This window comes from Jaculus jaculus, chromosome 5 (assembly GCF_020740685.1).
Source record: "Jaculus jaculus isolate mJacJac1 chromosome 5, mJacJac1.mat.Y.cur, whole genome shotgun sequence".
NCBI lineage: Eukaryota > Metazoa > Chordata > Mammalia > Rodentia > Dipodidae > Jaculus > Jaculus jaculus.
The window spans coordinates 153464285-153482233 of NC_059106.1; positions in this window are offsets into that span (position 1 = coordinate 153464285).

Sequence of the window (17949 nt, forward strand, 5' to 3'; positions counted from 1 at the left end):
GGAAAGATGGACTCTACCAAGATTTACTTACCCACAAACAAAGCACAGCTCAATCACTCTAAGCAATTCCTGTCATTTCAAATGGTATTAATATTACACCAGTTAGAACTGCAGTCTTTTTTATCTTTTCTAAGACTTTCATATCACTTTTATGTATCTCAAAATTCCATATCAAATCATGGCTAACAAGAGAAAGTTCAGACACTGGAAACATTAGTAAAAGAGCAGAGGAAGCAATCTGTAGCAACTCCACAAACTAATGTGAAGCCTAATGCAGGAGTGTATTTTCTGAGAAAACAGTCTCCACAAATGATACTGATTACGAACTTGAGAGGACCGATGAGTGTCTCAGAGGTCCTGTAAGGCTAATCCATCAAGTAATCAGCCCCTGGCCTCACCCCACCTCTCAGATACCCGGTTCTGCTTTTTATTATTCCAGCCATGGTTGCTACATTCTGATACTCAGCTCTCTTCCAGGATCTTCTTAAGCATATATCTGCCTTAACTTGCTACCATCCTGCTGTACTTGAGGCAAAGGCAAACCTAACTTTTCTTTAATTGCTATCTTTTTATATTGCTAAGGACCATGGGAAAAATATACGGATCAAGAAATTACACATCATAGAGAAACAATCTCAAAGTATGTTAATGTGATTGTGCCTAGAATTCTGTGGATTTTAAACAGAGATCTCTGTGTATCCTAGTAACTTCCTTTGCAGATTCCTTCCACAAATATTCTATGCTGTTTATGGGGATGTTTTCATTTTTATTTCACTAGTCCTGTTTACATTGAGTACTTGCTGAGGAAAAACAATACATTAAGCTACTGCTAAGAAAACACTGTTATTGTCATTGGGAAGAGACACAGCAAGGCCAAATCCACCAATGAGCATAGGTTCCTGTGCCTAATGGTCAGGCAGCGGATACCTGCAGGTGGCCTTCATGCTCCCTCTTTGTGTGGCATAAAGACCTTCAGGGTTTCCCTGCGGAGTCTAAAGTACCAAACATTCTGTGAGTGTGCATTTGTGTGTGTGTGTGTGTGTGTGTGTGTGTGACTGTAGGCCATTGGTATGAATGCTTCAGATGAACAAAGGAGAGATCAGGAGCTTGAAACAGGAAAAGAGGGCCCCCTATTTCCAAGGCAACACACAGACACACACACACACACACACACACACACACACACACACACACACACACACACCCCAAGGCTACAAGCCTGGCTGTGTGGGTAGCTCTTTATCTCCTGGGGAGGAAGTGTTCTGGGCCCAAGGCCCATTCTTATAGGGCAAAGCACCAGATTATCTTTCATCACTACTTCTGTTGGTTCAATTTAGGAATTCCTGATTGCAATGGGACAAAAGCAATATACATTCAGTCAAAATTGCACTTTGAACTTGGGTCTTTTCCCAGCTAACACTCTCCCATGATGCTGGGCTGTGACAGCTAGCTGAAGCTCACCTTACTATATGGAAGTGGGAGAGGAACAACCAACATTCCACAGCGCCCTGTGTGGCTAACCCATGCTGATCAGTGGGTTAGGTACAGTCTGTGCATTTTGGAGTTACAACCTTTTCTATGTAAAATGGGGTTAGACTATGTCCCACTAAAATCATTGCAAGTCAAGGAGCACCTGTATTTCCTCACCTTGCCTTTACAACCCTTACCCCACCACGATGCTTCAGTTCCCTCCATTGTTAAAGCCTAGTGGTGGAGGGTAATGAGAAATGGGAGGGAGGGACTTATCTTCCTGAGACAGTGGGTTGGGACAGAGGTGGCAAACATTTCTAGCTGCCTCCTTCTCTTGTAGGAGACTTTTATAGCTTCCATAAAAACTCCTATCTGAAGACTTCCAATTATAGCTTCCTGGCAAGGAGATTCCTTTACTAAATAGACCAATCCACCCCACTCCCAGTCCTCAATGCACTTCCTCATAGATTTCTGTATCCACTCTGTCTCCTGTTCAACTCTAGCTATCACTGCTAATAAGATCCTGCCTTAGTGATGGGTAAAATTGCTATCTCCACCGAAATTTGAAGGGCACATGTCCTCTGATGAACTGCTCAAAGCCATCTTCTTTTCATTGAAAATGGACCAGAAAAGTGTCAGAACTTGGAATATCTGAGCCTTAGTGTTTAGTTTCTTCAGTCTCATGCCACCTTCCCACTGAATTAATAATTCCATTCCTGGTAATCAATACTGGCAACCAGGTCCAAATAATGATCTAGCAATCTAGCAAGAGAGTGACTGGCAGAGGCTGACAGACTGGTTATAGCCATACCTTTGCAAACCTTGGATAGGTGCCATTCTGGAATCATAAGGGTATCTGTTAAGTACTTCATCAAGGGTCTCAGGTGAAATGTGAGGCAGGAAGGTGTTCATGTCAACACCCTGCTGCAGACTGGGGTCTCACTCTAACCCAGGCTGACCTGGAATTCACTACATAGTTTCAGGCCGATCTCCAGCTCATAGTGATCTTTCTACCTCAGCCTACCAAGTTCTTGGGTTAAAGCTGTGTGCCACCATGTCTGGGATTTGTGTGCCTCTTTTTTTTTTTTTTTTTTCTTACTTAATTGCTCTGGCTAAAACCTTTAGTACTATGTTCAATTAGAATAGTATGGGTCCGTGACCTAACACTTTAAAAGTACCTGAAGAAAACACTTGAAGACATTGGTATAAAAAATGCTTTTCTCGAATATGACCTGAAAAGCACAAGAAACAAAAGTACAGTTTGACTACTGAGAGTATATCAAATTACAAAAACGTCTACATAGCAAAAAGAAGCAATCAACAGAGTAAGCTGGGCCATCTGCAGAATAGAAGAAATATTTACCAACTGTTTGTTTGGTAGGCAGTTAAAGAATGCAAAAATCTTAATAACAAAATAAGTAGTCCAATTAAAAATGTGTTACCAGAATAGACACTTCTTTAAAGAAGATACAAAAATGGAGAATTAAAAAATGATAATAGTAAGTATGAGGGATAGTCTTGATTGTCAACTTGACAGGACTTAGAAATACTATGGAAATAAATGTTTTGGCTCATCTGTTAGGGATTTCTAGGTTAGATTAATTGAGGTGGGAAGACCTACACTAACTGGGCTATGTAATTCCATGGACGTGGTTTCTGGATAATATAAAGAGGACAAAGTTCTCTGCTTCTTCCATGCTGATGTGATTCAGGCTTTCTGCTCTTTCCATGTTTTTCTGCTAGGATAGACCCTACCTTCTGGAACTATAACAAATCTTCCTCCCAAATGCTTCTGGTTGGGTATTTTGTCCCAGAAATGAGAAAGCAACTGATATATAAAACAAATGTATGTTTAGAAAAAGGAACCATCATGCATTGTTGGTAGGAACGTAAACTAATAAAGTATGAAGATTCTTCAAAACACTGAAAATATGATCCAACTATATTTTGAGTATATACCCAAAGGAACTGAGATTAGCAAACCCAAGATGTATCTACAAGCCTATGTTTATTGGGCAACATTCATAGTATCTAAGACAACGTAGGTGCCCACCAAGAGACGAATGGGTAAATAAAACATGGGCATATGGACACAATTAAATTATTACACAATCATAGCGTAATGAATGAAATCTTGCCATTTTCAGCCAGATGAATGGATCTAGAGGACATTATTACATGGAACAAGCCAAGCACAGAAAAGCAAGCACCACATGTTCCCTCTTATATGCAGAAGCTGATAAGGTTGATCTTAGAGTCAAATAGTGGTTGTTACATATTAGGAATGTTGGAGAGTAGTGGAAAAGCAGAGTTGGAGTTAGTGCGCATACCGTGCATGATGTGTTTACTGACTTACTAAACTCCATTCACGTATTCAATTTCTACAAGCTAACATATACTTAAAGTAATAAGGGAACAAGAAGGGTAAAGATAGATGTTAATTACTTATATAATAAAACTATAAGTATAAATAATTTCATAAGACTCCACATAACCATAAATATAATAACATATGATAAAAGTAAGAAGAAAATTGCTTGCAAAAATTTAAAGGAAATTACTTTGGAATTTTTTTTGAATCAATTATGATTCAAGCTCATATTTTTAGCTTAAAAACATAAAATAAATAATTTAAATTTTAAATCGTGAAAGATAATATGCAAAAATCATTCTGAAGAAATTGTAAAAGATGAACAAGAAATCCCTCATGAGAACATTTTCAGCACCATAGTAATTAAATCCTTGCAAGTTAAGATTACAGTAAAGTGTTATTTCTTCCCATAAGGGTGCCAAACATAATGTGTTTTTTTTTTTTTTTAATCAGATTGCTAGCAAAGTATGGGTACAATGTAACAAGGCATTCCATACATTATAGGAGGATGTATGGATTATTGTAAATTTGTTGAGAAAAAAATGTGGCTTACTGTAGCAGCTAGTTTTTCTTGCTCCTGTGACAGAATACCTAACCAAAGAAGCTCAAGCAGGAATTCTTTCGGGCTCACAGTTTAAGAGGAGATAGACATTCACAGTGGGAAAAACCTGTAGTTGTATAACAGGGTGCTTGGGGTCCAGGAAAGTCCTTGAACCTCAAACCCTAGGTTTGTTTCTAAGTTTAATCAAAGAATTGAATAAAAAGGCTGGTAAGGATAAGTATTAAGTTATCATAGAGAGAAATACAGAGCCAAAGAAAGGCACCCATATGGCTAGAGATCCCACATGGAGGGCCTGAAAAATCCATGGAAAGAAGACAAAAAATAAAGTTCAAGGAGTTCCTGACACGTAGGGAGCTGGAGGAGATAAATTCACCCACAGCTGGAAGTTCCCAAGTAATCAGACAGCCTGACCTCCCGTTATAAGAGCATTTATAACCTTACAGTGGTGTGCTGTCTTCCGGCTCAGGTGAATCAGAGGGACAGCTGATTGGTTAGGGGTAGGGACTGTCTCAGGAAGAGGTTAGTCCTGATACTAAGTTCCAAGGACTGAACTTGAACAAGCACAGTGTTTAAATCCTATGAAAGACCTCCCTCCCAGGAAGGTCCTGGTTGTTTGTGGAAAAACAGGTCTAGGGAACTAGGCAAGAGATAAGAAGTCAGATCATCTTTGATTTCTAGCCAGTGCAGACTTTCTTGCATTTTCTTACTTCCAGGGGTCCAGTCACACTAACCATACCCCACTCTCAGTTGCAACTTAGAAGACTGGGAAACAGGAGAAGCAAAAGTGGACCAAGAGGTGGGCGTGACTCTTAAAGTGCATCTCTGCTGGCTTATGTCTGCCATCTCCTGAGGTTTCAACAACCTTCCCAGAGTGTTACCACATGGGACCAACATGCTTAAACACATGAGCTTGTAGTGGATATTCCAGACCCAAACCCCAACAGTAACATACCAAAATACTTGAAATATCTCTTTTCTTTGAACTAATAACTGCTCATGACTGAATTTCAAAGAGTTTAGTCCAAATGGTGCAGAAGCTTTCTTTGTTTTTTTTTTTAATGTTTTATTATTATTTATTTATTTGCAAGCAGAGACAGAGGGAGAGACAGAATGGATGTGGCAAGGCCTCTAGCCTCTGCAAACAAACTCCAGATGCCTGTACTGCTTTGTGCACATGGCTTTGCATGGGAACTGAACCCAGGTCATTAGACTTTGACGGCAAGTGCCTTCACCACTGAGCCATCTCTCCAGCCCTATTTATTTTACTGTTTTTGAGGCACTGTAGTCTAGGCTGCCCTGGAACTCACTCTGTAGCTCCAGGCTGGCCTCAAACTCATGGCAGTCCTCTTTCCTCAGTCTTCCAGGTGCTGGGATTAAAGGCGTGCATCATCACATCCAGCCCTTTCTTTGTATAGATATTCTTTTTCTTCAATTTTAACATACCATATAGTGATTAGATAAATCTTGGTGCCATCACCCAGAGGGACATATCAGAATTGCCTTAAAATACTTCTGTACTCATTTGCAATAGAAGTAAAGTACATATTCTAATATTTAGAAAGCAAGGTGCTTTCAAAAATGTATGAGTCACAGTTATCTAAAGATAAAAATTACAAAAGGATAAAATAACACTCTAGATTTTGGTTAGATCAGTGGAAAGACAAAAAACAACTCAACAGGTGTTAGTACTGATATTGTTTTTGGTGGTAGCAGTATGGTTGATTTTCTTTCTCCAGTTATTTTTTGTATTCATTTTCCATAATGAGCATATATTACTTTTAGAATGGACAAAATAAAATTTTGAAAAAGCAAGACACCCATGCATAATGCTTTCTCTCTATCAATTTACACGAATGTGTGATTTTACTAAGCAGAAATCCATTAGCACAAACCCACTTCCTGTTATGGCTTGTCACTTCAGGCGGTTATTAAGAAGCCTGCCCACCTTAAAGAATGTAAACCTACTTTTTTAGTTATGTCGCCTGAGTTAAAAGGTGGAGTGAGTGCTAACACTTCTTCTTTTCTTTTCTTTTTTTTTAAAGAAAGTACATTCATTTCAGTGCAGAGACTACCCAGCACTGAAAATGTCACAGGGAAATTGTAGTGCTTAACCTAAAAGCTTAAAATCTAAATTATATGGATGAATAAGTTTGGACTCATGAATAATATGAAAAGGTCTTTTAATCATAAAAAGCCCTGGACAATGAAATGAATCATTTGAGGTTGGCTATTTCAATAAAAGATGGTATTTCCCCATCCCAACCCCAGAAATATTGGAAACAGTAAATGTTGCAGTTGGAAGTCATTCAGATAATGTAGGAAAAAAGAAACAGCTATAAATAGAATAAAGAGGCAAGTGAGCCATTAGGAAATGGAGGACAACTTGAACGGAAAAGTAGAGGCTGGGAAAACCTTGGCAGAAACTGAGAACTCTGATCTGTAGACACTCTCTAAAAACAAGTAGAGAGAAAGAAACTTTCCGTAAACATGGACCCCTGTGATTTTTTACACATCTGGTTGTGCAGAGTGCAAGAGAAATTATGTTAGGGCCTTTGGGAATGAATGATCTTAAAAGGGTGAAACATAATCATTAGCAGTAAGAACCAGTAACCTTTAAATACTCAGCTTCCAATCACTCATCTTGAAAAATAGTTTTCACAACTGGCATGAAGTAGCTACACATTACCAGAAATTATAGTAAGAGAGTGATGAGAGGAACTGATCAGAAGATCAAAGTAAAAAGAAAACAAAAGTCAGAGAAAAACCTAAATATTTCATCATATCCATCATACCTTTTGGTAAGGTCTCATTCTAGCCCAGGCTGACTGGGAATTCACTACATAATCTCAGAGTGGCCTCAAACTCATGGAAATCCTCTTACTTCTGCTTCCCAAATGCTAGGATTAAAAGCATGTGCCACCATGCCTGGCTCATTATATCTTTTAATTTTTGTAAAAGAGCTTTTACATACAAGATCAATGACTTTGAATCCATTCCTCAACTTTGATGTGTGGGTGAGTACTTTTTCCACAACAGTTCTCTCCTTCTGTTAGAGAATCCATCTGTGGGTTATTAGAGAAACTGATCTAAGTGGGCAGGGTAAAGTTTGGTCCACTTTGATGAGCTGGACAGGCCCTCAACACATGTGAAAACAGTGATATAATGGTTTGGAGTGTTTTATGGGAGCCTTCTTAAGTCTCTTCCTGAGATGGAGTCTAGCCAGTCCTTGGTTTGCCTCAGTCATGGAATCTGCCCTGGGTGACTTCTGCCAGTTTTTATGACATTTCCCTTTTATGGGGGGGGGGCTGTCTTTGGAGCTTGCCTCTTCCTCAGGTCACCAAGTTTGACTGTGGTGGAGATCTGGTGCTTTCTAATGCTTAGATTGTATTACATGAATGGCTCCATTTCCCTCTTAGTTTTCAATAGCACAAGGAGTAAATTATTTATTTGAACTAAATTTTCATGTGTCTCTGTGTGTGTGTGTGTGTGTGTGTGTCTGGTGATAAGCAAGCTGGAAAAAGGAACCATAAATAATAAAGCTGGCCTTAGCGGTTAAGGTGCTTGCCTGAGAAGCCTAAGAACATTTGTTTGAATCTCCAGGTCCCATGTAGGCAGATGCAATAGTGATGCAAGCATGCAATGTTGCACATGCTCATAAGAGGGCACACACTTCTGGAGTTTGTTGACAGCGGTTGAAAGGTCCTGGTGAGCTCCCCTCGCCCACCTGTCTCTCTCTTTCTCTCTCAATCTGTCTCTCAAAAATAAAAAGTAAAATAAAACAATAAGTAATAAAGACTACCTGGCACCTCCTAAGTGGAGTGTGGGGGAAGAGAAACCCTCACCCACTGCGGGTGGGAATGCAAACTTGTACAGCCACCACAGAGGTCGGTGTGGAGCCTCAGCAAAAGGCTGAAAGTAGAGCTACAGTTATTAGGTCCAGCTATGCCTCTTTTGCGCATGTAGCCTAAAGACGACTATATACCACAGAAGCATGTGCTCAACCATTTTTATCACTGGTCTATTCACAATAGCCAGGAACTGGAATCACCCAAGCAGCCCATCAACAAATGAACAGTTAATGAATATGTGGTATATATACACAATGGAATTCTACTCAGTGGTAAGGAACAATGAAATACTCAAATTTGCAGGAAGATTGGTGTCTTTTTCAGCATAAAATGCAACTTTTCTTTTACATATAATTTCAAAAATTCATTAATATTGTTTTCATATAAGGCTGATGCAATTCCTGATTTACACATTGTGTTTTATCATTTTTTCTATTTTTAACAAGAAGTGTGCTTTATAATTATTGCTTTGTTTATTTTATTTTTTTATATCTTATTTATTTATTTGAGTCAGACAGAGAAGCAGACAAACAGCGAGAGAATGGCACACCAGGGCCTCCTGCCACTGCAAACAAACTCCCGATGTATGTGCCACCTTGTGCCTTATTGCTAAGCCATCTCTCCAGTACTTAATTATTTTTTATGATGCGTTTATATCTTATAAAACTTAATTTCTCTAAAGGCTTACTTTTCTCGTATTTTACACAGTAGATGAAGAGATAAACACAATACAGCATATATACACAATGAGGTGTCATTCAGCCATAAAAGAACAAAATTATATGATTTGTAGGAAAATGAATAAAAGTGGAAATGACCATTTTAACCCAAATAAGCCTGATTCAGAAAGATAAGTATTGCATTATTTCTCTCATATGTGAAACCTAAATTTAACAAAAAATGAGACATAAAAGTAGAAAGGGGACTATTGTTAAGAGGAAGAGACCAGCAGGCGGGGGACAAGTTAGGGTAATTGGAGGACAGCCAAAAAGATCCTAAGCTTTCTCTTCTTTCAGCATTTCTACACTACTCAAATTATTGCAAGTGTTTTTCTAAAATCAGTATCACAAACATTTTGTCATCTTCCCACTTCTCTATATTGGGACTTGGAATAGGTTGTAATACCTTTATAAGTTGACTTTGAAAAAAATTACTTATCAAGATCTAAATTACACTTCAATAAGGTCTTTACATTTTCTACTTAACATATCTCATAAAAATGCCATTTAGCTTTTCATTAAGATTTTTCCACAACTATTTTAAATTTTTATCATTGTTGAGAAATAGAACTTTCTTATTGTACTTTATATAGAACCTATTACAGAATATAAGATTTCTATGAAATTTTTGGATATTTTGTCTTTTAATTTATTTTATTATCTCTCCCTTAGTACATTACCTTTAATAGCTAATTCATTTGGCTCTTTTGGTTATGCAATTATTCGAATTACATATAATGGATTTCAGTTCCCAATATCACTTTTGCACCTCATGTGAACTTTTTGTTTACTATTATAGTTAAATTTAAAAAAATGTAGAAATAACATCAATTAATTTGCCTGTGTGTTCAGCCTCCCTTACTGTTTGTTCTGCCTTGGAGGGATAGAAGTTCTTCTTATGGAAAACTATGGATCTGTCCAGTGATGGCTGGATATAAAAACAGGCACTAACTGAGAGAAAGCCAGGTCATTGACTGGCCAGTAATAAACAAAACCTGGAAGTCAGTGACTGCATCTATAAGGCCATGCATGGTTGAGGCTGGAACATACACACATGCACACACACATGCATGCACACATGTACACACATACCCTATATAGTCTTAGAAAGAAAACAAAACTTACTCAGAATCTTTTAACATCTTGTACAGAGTAATTATTCATGTAGGTTCAAAATGCCAACCCAGGGCTGGAGAGATGGCTCAGCTGTTAAGGCACTTGCCTGTAAAGCTTAACGACCTCGATTCAATACCCCAGTGCCAATGTAAAGCCAGATGCACAAAGGAGCACATGCATCTGGAGTTCGTTTGCAGCATCTAGAGGCCCCGATGCACCTCTAATCTCTCTCTCTCCTTGAAAATAAATAAATATTTTTTATTTAAAAAATGCCAACCCAATGTGTTGGTTAGCTTTGCATCAGTTGCAAGTAAATACCTGAGATAGGTGGACTCCAAGGAAGAAATGTTTATTTTGACTCATCTTTCTAGCTGTCAGTCCAGGATGTCTTGGCATCGTTTTGAAGCACGTGGCGAGGCAATGCATCACTGTGGATTGTTCAAGGCTAAGGAAATCAATGCACCTCATGTAGCTGGATATGGAGAGAGGAGAGGCTGGAGGTTCGTATAACTTTCAAGGTCATGCCCTAGATGTCTGCCCTGACTTTTGTCAACTAAACCCAACTTCCTCAAGGCTCCAAGTTCTATCCCTTCCTAGTAACACTATAGTCTGATGGGAAAACCCACAGCACATGGTTCCAAGTCATAATACATAATAAAACATTCTTTCTTTGATTTATTCCTAGTATTTTTTTTTTCTCAAGGTAGGGTCTCACTGTAGCCCAGGCTGACCTGGAATTCACTATGGAGTCTCAGGGTGACCTCAAATTCATGGCAATTCTCCTACCTCTGCCTCCTGAGTACTGGGATTAAAGGTGTGTGCCACCATGCCTGGCTTATCCTTAGTATTTTTAAAATAGTATTTATTTATTTGAAAGGAGAGAGGGAGAGAGAGAATGGATGCACCAGAGTGCATCTAGAAACACACAGAATGGGTGCGCCAAGGCTTCTAGCAAATGTAAATGAACTCCAGATGCACGTGTCACTTAGTGCATCTGGATTTACGTGGGTACTAGGGAATCAAACTCAAGTTGTTAGGCTTTGTAGGCAAGTGCCTAAACTGTTAAGTCATCTCTCCAGCCTGCCAAATCTTTTTCTAGATGTAGATTGCTTTTGTTCTCTAAATTATTTCTTCTGTTTCATTTATTTTGTTTTGGTTTTGAATTGGCATTTCACTCTAGTCCAGACTAACCTGGTCTCCTCTCTGTAGCCCAAGCTGGCCTCAAACTCTCTACCTCAGCCTCCGAAATGTGTGTACCATCGCACTCATTTCAGCTCACAATTTATTTCCTCTCTTAACTATACAAATGTATCCACAGTCTTCATTTTCAACTTTCCATATTAGTAATTTTCAGTTTTGCAGGTCAGAGATGATGTTAATTTGAACATCATTTGACTGTCTTAGCTATGTGATCATCCATGTCTTCTCACTCTGTCCTGTTTTGTGGTTAGTGCATCCACTTGAGAGGGAAGTTGATTCAAAGGGCTGGAGAGAGATTGCTCAGTGGTTAAGGGTGTTTGTTGGCTAAGTCTGATCTCCCAGATTTTATTTCCCAGGACCCATGTAAAACAGGTTCACAAAGTGGTACATATGGCTGAAGTTTGTTTGCAATGGTACCCTTTCTTATTCTTTCTCTGATTGCAAACAAACAAATAAATAAATACTATTTTCAAAAGACAATTGTTTCAAAGAGTAGGCCAGTTGAAGAGGAACTAAGTTCTTAATGAGTAATTGTTTCTCCTTCTACGTTCCGTCATCATTTTGAATGTCTCCTTCTTGACTGTCTTTTTCTCTGGTTCCATTATGGTCTCTCTACCTTGCGTCCAGCTGTGTCCATCATTCTCTTTGTTAGGACGTTGAGCCAGAGTGCTCAAATCCTTCTTCTTGTCATAATGTGAAGAGAGTTTTTCTTCTGTGATCTTCAGTTTAAAAGCCACATTTCCTTTGTTTACTACACGTATTAAGGAGGAGGAAAAGATGATGACATCAAAATAAGAGACTGATTGAGAGGGGGATGGGATATGATGGAGAGTGGAGTTTCAAAGGGAAAAGTGGTGGGAGGGAGGGAATTACCATGGGATATTTTCTGGGCTTGAAGTCAGTGGTACAAGCAGGGCATTGGCTATGCTACTCGCTATGCAAGTAACCATCAGAAAAGGTGGAGCTAGTCAAATAATTCCCAGAAAACCCTCCTCCCTTGCCAATGTCTCTGAGATAACAGGCATGTCCCCCATTCTCTTTATCAAGGCCACAGTGCTATCCAATGTGTGTTCTTTTGCTTCCTTTGTCATTGAAACTTGTTCACTGAACTTGTGTGTGTGTACTTTTTTTTTTTTTTTTGGCAAGATCAACACCTTGACCAAAGGGGTTTGACTTTCTGGGTGAACCTACCTTACAACAAAAGGACTAAAAGTCAAATCCATTTTTTGCCATATGATACCACTGTCTTTTTTTTTTGTTTGTTTGTTTATATCAGAGTTTCCTAAAAACAAAGTTAACTTGGCCATTAAATAAACACCTACAGACATGGACACTTAGAAACGCACACATTGATGTTATTTTACTGTGTTTAAAATGTTTTGAAATTTAAAAGCTAAAAGATCCTTTTGGGGAAAAATATAAACTTTCCTCTTTTTGTTCAGTAGAAATATTTATGGATAGCTGGGTGTACAATTAAGTCTCCTAGGACTGGAGAGATGGTTTAGTGGTTAAAGCACTTGCCTGTGAAGCCTAAGAACTCATGTTTGAATCTCCAGGTCCCACGTAAGCCAGATGTAGTGATACAAACAGGTGATGTCACACATGCACATGAGGATGTGCATGCATCTGGAGTTTGTTCGCTGTGGCTGAAGGCCCTGGCATGGCCATTCTCTCTGTCTCTCTGTCTCTCTCTCAAATAAAAAAATAAAATAAATAAGAATAATAGGATGGAGGGAAGGCTTAGCGGTTAAGGCATTTGCCTGTAAAGCCAAATGACTCAGGTTTGATTCCCCAGAACCCATGTTAGCCAGATGCACAAGGGGGCACATGCATCTGGTATTCGTTTGCAGTGGCTGGAGGCCTTGGTGTACCCATTTTCTCTCTCCCCCTTCTCTGTCAAATAAATAAAAAAATTAAAATATTTTAAAAAATGTAAGATTAAGCCTTCTAGGTGGAATAGTATTTAAAATGCATAGTTAGGTTTATCACATGCAAACTATGCCAAACAGTAAAGAGTTATGAATATTATATTAATATGTGACTTTCCTCAGGTTGAGTAAAGTTTTAGTAATTTCATTTAAAAATGTATTTTTTGGTGTGTTGAGTTTTTGACTTTTGATTTTGAGTGAAGCATACCTGTATTAGAAGTTATCAAGAGGCTGTGTAAACTGTCAGGGAGGAAATTAAGCCTGAATGAAATGTCATCTTGCTGCAATGGTTTATGGGAAGCTGAGACCGAGAAAATGAACTTAATAATACTACAATTCCTTTAAAAAGTCTATTTCCAAATCCTTTAGATTTTCACTTTCCAGGGTGGCACTGCTCTTTCTTCCTGACATCTGTTCACTTTACTCGCGTGGATTCTAGCTCAAAGGCTCCCACAAAAGAAAACGGTCTTCCAAATGCAGTGTACTTGACCAGCTGTGCTGATGGAGTGCACTGTGCTCCACCAGGAGAGCTCCACACACGATGCAATTCACTTTTACTGTCGACAGCCCACGGCCAGCATTCCGCGTGATTGATCTGTTACTACTTCCCCAAAGCCACATTCTATAGACATTTATGTGTTTGTTCCCCACCTCGACTGGGCACTGGGGCATTTATTTATAAGAATATGACAAGGCGTAATGTCTTTGTTTTGTTTTATTTTTTCTCCCCAAATCTAGGAAGTTTTGTTTTTGTTTCTTTTCTTGATTTTTACTCCACTGTTCCTGGGTGTCATGTGCAATGTTACAGAGTTAGTGCTGAATCTCTCTGTCCATCCTTTCTGTCATCTTCTAGGTCCATGTCCTTATACAATATTGTATATATCTATATCTATATCTATATCTATATCTATATCTATATCTATATCTATATCTATATCTATATCATCTATATCTATATCTATCTATATCTATATCTATATCTATATCTATATCTATATCTATATCTATATCTATATCTATATCTATATCTATATCTATATCATCTATATCTATATCTATCTATATCTATATCTATATCTATATCTATCTATATCTATATCTATATCTATATCTATATCTATATCTATATGTAAATATTGTCTAGGATAACTTCTAAGCTACAGCAATGTCTCATCATTAGAAATTATGATTTTAAAACCCCTGGGTAGGACTGATGAATCTGCATTTTTAACAAACTAATTCTTGGGAAAGTAGTCCACTGAGCACACTGAGAATCACTATGAAAAGATTGTTAAATACTTGGGACTTGGGCAAATACAGGGCCTTCCTCAGCCTGATAATCCTCACGTAACTAGTCTTCCTCTGTCAGACAGAAAATCTGATGATACTCCATGGCATAGGAAGAGTGAGTAGAATGTGAGATTTGTTAAAGAAAGATGTTTGATCTAAGTAGCTTTACATCTGCCTAACTATGCTGGAATGTGTGCAAAGGCAGATATTACAAATTTCAGAAAATTCTAGTTGAAAAGAACATCTTTGTTGTTCTGTCTTGTTTTATCTGGACCCACATTGCATTGGATGATGGCGAAACATTACTGAAAGTAGTGTGTTTTCCTTAGTCTGCTTATTCAAATGCCACTCTATTCTCGAAACATCTCCATAGACACACTGAGAAATGCTTCTTTGTGTGTGTGCATGTGTTTGTGTGTGGAATAGGATCCATCTTGTAGCCCAGGCTGGTCCCCAAATCATGAGAATCCTCATGCCTTGTCTTCTGAGTACCAGGATTATAGTTGTGAGTCACTACACATGGTCCAAGCATAATATTTTTAGATAATCTGGGCTTACAGAAACTCAAGAATCACAGGAATCCATTAAAAGTTTTTCTTTATATGAGAGCCAATTGTAATTTATTAGCATGCCCTCTGTGAAATATAAATAGCAATACATGTGAGTTGTAGCTTTTTGGGTCTTTTGCCATAAGAAGACACTGAGACAACTGAGTTCTCTCAGAAGCATTCCAAGAATTAGTAATACAGGCTTATAGAAATTTTGCATGTAATGCTCATCCCATGCTGGCATTTCTCCTCTTATATTCAGTAAGTCAGAGGCCAGTTTGAATTCTTCTGTCCCGTCTTATCTATAAGCCATGTCTATAAAGAACAAGTCTGCTCTCTGTCCTTAGAGAATGTTCCCAGTCATTATTCCCCGGATCCCACAGTTTTGGGTGTGAATCATTTTCTTTTGTGGACCTTTCCAAATGGGGGGCCCGCTTTCTTTTTTGTTATTTCAACAACAGGTACTTTTGGTGATGTTCTTGACTAATTCATCACTAGAAATGCATTCTGGAAGGAGCGTGTTTTTTGGTACTCTGTTTTGGCCTGACATCTGCTTCCCTTCCAGAGCATGACTTATTACGGCCATTTAGAAGCACTGGGAGGCGGCATCCTGCTTATTCATCAGGTCACACATCTCACAATCCCCGTAAGTCTGGCTACACAGCACCTCTCCTTGGGATCTAGCCTGAAAGATTTTAATGTTTGGTGCGATTGGCTTAGCTTGTGAAATCGATGAATTATTATAGATATACTGTGGTAGATTAGCCTTCTTCTTACTTCTGCCTTCCTTGCAAGAAAACAAAGCTTAAGGTGACCCTAAAGAAAAATAGGGTGTGCCAGCACTCCTCTGAGCCTATATTACCTTTTGGGTTGAGATTTTTGATTGCTGGCAGAAAACAAGCAACCAAGAGCAGATTGTGGGGGGAAAAGTTTTGTTTTGGCTTACAGATTCGAAGGGAAGTTCCGTGATGGCAGGAGAAAATAATGGCATGAGCAGAGGGTGGACATCACCTCTTGGCCCACATTATATAGACAAAAGCCACAGAAGAGTATGCTAAACACCGACAAGAGGAGGAAGCTGGCTATAACATGCATAAGCCCACTCCCCAACAATACACTGCCTCCAGGAGGCTTCAATTCCCAAATTGCCATCAGCTAGGAACCTAGCACTCAGAATACCTAGGTTTATGGGGGACACCTGAATCAAACTACCACATTCTGCCTCTACGCCCATAAACTGATAACCATACATGATGTAAATTGCAATGCATTCATTCAATTTTAAAAGTACCCATGGTTTTTATTAATCCCAATGATGTTCAAGCATCCCCATAGTCCAAGGTCTTTCAACTAAGCTGCAAATAATAATAATAATAATTAATAATCCCCAAAAAACCACAACAACCAAGCCGGGTGTGGTGGCACATACCTTTCTTTAATCCCAGCAGTTGGGAGGCAGAAGTAGGAGGATTGCCATGAGTTCAAGGCCACCCTGAGACTATGTAGTGAATTCCAGGTCAGCCTGAGCTAGAGTGAGATCCTGCCTCAAAAAGCTAAAACAACAACAAAAACCCACAACAACCAAAACCCAAAAAACCCATAATGGCACAAAATAAACATTCATACTGCAAAAGGAAACTTTGGGCATAGGAAAAAAATATTAAACAAATACAAGATTTAAACAGGGCAAACTATAGCTCTAAGTTCAACAACTCTAATCACTGACAAGTCTCCACGTCTGGTAATTCTAACCAGCAACAAGCCTCTGGAGTTCCAATTCCATACCTCCAGTTAGTCTACTCACAATCCCAGAAAACTTCATCTGGTGCCTGCAGCTTTCCTTGGCAGCCATCTCATAGTTCTTGCATCTCTCTTGGGTTTCCAACTATAACCCATGGTTCATCCTCATGGCTCCATTGGGAATCCACACAGGTAATCCAACAAACCTGCCTCACACTGCCCAGGGCCCTTTTCACAAAACAAAACCTTGCTGCAAATTTCGTCATCCTCTGTTTCCTGCATTTGTTATACTTCATAATACCAGATGAGCTATCAACTTGTTAATCCAGGGGGAAATAAAGCAGACTGTGAAAAACAGGACACTCAATCAGCCTTCAGACCCCTTCAAAATGCTCTGCATTATTCCTGTTGCCCCAGTGCAGATCATCTGGCCCAATCTCAATGGTTGTAATCTCTCAACAATTGCAGCTGAGTGGGTAGAAGTTTTGGACCAAAGATCTCATATCTTTGTCATATCTCTCTGCTCACACCAGGCTATTTCTACACAATGCAACCCTGTACAAGTCCTCAGGACATCCCAGCATAACAGCAAGCCTCTCACATAAACTACTTCTAACCTAGTCCAGGCAAAGCTTTTCCTCACTCTCATAAGCCAAACCTCATAGTCCACAGTTCTTACCACATTCCCGTCTCTCAAGTCTAACCAGAATGATCCATCAAGCTGTACTTACAGCACTTCAAGGCATATCTTAGGCCACGATTTCAAATCCTTCCACATTCCTATCAAAAATAAGCTCAAAAAGGCCAAAGGCCACATAGTCAGGTGTTTAGCAGCCATTACCCCACTTCTCAGTACCAATTTTACTGTTGCATTTAGGTTCACATTACTGGCAGAAAACACTCAACCACGAGCAGATTGTAGGGGGAGGGGAGTTTGTTTTGGTTCACAGACTATAGGGGAAGCTCCATGAAGGCATGGGACAATGATAGTGTGAGCAGAGGGTGGACATCACCTCCTGGTCAACATCAGATGGACAATAGCAACAGGAGATTTTGCCAAACACTGGCAAGAAGAAGCATGTTATAATACCAGTAAGCCCACCCCTAACAATATACTACCTCTAGGAGGCTTCAATTCCCAAATTGCCATCAATTGG